Below are 1,680 nucleotides of genomic sequence, written 5' to 3' on the forward strand. Positions count from 1 at the left end.
CGACGTCCGGCGTTACTGGGCGAGGAACTGTGCTCGGGGATGGGCCGCTTGTGCATGAGGCTAATTGCTGTGTATTTTGCATACTGTGGCGGTGGAAATAGTAGTGGCTCGGAAGGCAGTTGATGTGAAAGCTAAGCGTTCAAGTGCGTGATTTTTTTTGAAGAGAAAGAAAGCAAGAGGCGAAGAAAAAAAGGGGAGTGATAAAGCTAAATACATTGTGGGGTCATTGTGTGATCTTTGAATATAATTTTATTGCCCATGTGAAGAGAATCACGAGTAAATTGAAATGAGTAAAATGTTACTTCACGTGACATGTGTTCTAGACCAGTTGCTGTGTGATATTTTCATGAAGACAAAGCGATATTACATTTTATTATTTGCACTGTGTTTAATGTGTTTAATGTGATATGTTGTACCAGATATGCTAATGCGAGAATGTAAACACAATAGCATGTTCCGGATCTCAAAAAGCATTCATGTAAATTCTAAGTTTGGATTATCATATTTTTTCTTCGAATTATATTCAGTTTCAGCTGTGGGTTTTATAATCATAAAGAACATTAAGCCACGTGTCACAAAGGGGAATCGGGGAGCATATTGCCCATAAAGTTTGTTGACTGAATAGTTGAATTTGCAAGCCGGAAGCGCGAGGGTCGAGGTGTCGGCCGGGCATGGCGGTGGCGGCGAAATGTTGCAGCTTCAGCACAGCAGATGCAAGCTCACATGCACGGTTGCATTGACGGTTGTAATGATAGGACTTTTCCCCTCAAAAAAGTATCTGTGCCGTGACCGCCGTGATCGCAACCTGAAGCTCTGTTATGTCCTCTACTCTCCTGTGGGTGTGACAGTCGCGATTTGTAGGCACTGAGGGACAGACGGCAGTGCCCGGACGAGAAGGCCATGCCGAGGGAGCCAACACAGTGCCACACTCTCGCGCCACGCCAGCCGTCCTTATATAATACCGAATTTTGAACAATTAACAATACGAAAACGCGAGTGTGTAATTTGCAGATGATAATTTCGCCGAATCTAGTGTTTAGCCGTCATGAAGCGGTATTAAGTATAGATTTTCCGCGAGGAAGTTAAAATTGCAGACTTTCAGTATTCACACTTGGAGGTCAAGGCAAGGGATGGAGTAACTGTAGTAGGAGTTGGATTAAGATTTTCGAAAGGGATTTTAGAAAGAAAGGAAAGATGCGTACGATGTTGGAAAAAAAAATTAATGATGGTGATTGTGTTTATGAAGAATTTGGAAAATGTCTTTTCAAGGGTGAGAGGAATTCTGCAGGCAGATATAGGAAGAAATAATTGATATATTAGATATATATAGATGGAGGTGCCTTTAGAAAGATTTTAAAAAATTAGGTTGACGCAAGAGAACGATAAGAAGCCGGAAGATAATAAAGAGATAAATGTTTGTAGAAAATAAGAAGAAATATACGATTAACTGATAGTACGCATGCATAAAAAATAATTTAGAAATATAGAGAGTCTTGGAGACATGCTAAATAAAGAAATCTAAAAAAAAAAAATCTAAAATACGTGGGTGAAGCTAATGTGAGAAATCAGTGTTGCCGAATGTCGAGTTCTGATTATGAGGAATAACTTGATAAAGAATTTTATCGTTAGTGAAAGAGTGGGGTGGGAGTGGTATTTGAGTGTTTGAGTCTAGAGTGCGGA

The sequence above is a fragment of the Penaeus monodon genome, chromosome 31, assembly GCF_015228065.2.
Source record: "Penaeus monodon isolate SGIC_2016 chromosome 31, NSTDA_Pmon_1, whole genome shotgun sequence".
NCBI classification, from domain to species: Eukaryota; Metazoa; Arthropoda; class Malacostraca; order Decapoda; family Penaeidae; genus Penaeus; species Penaeus monodon.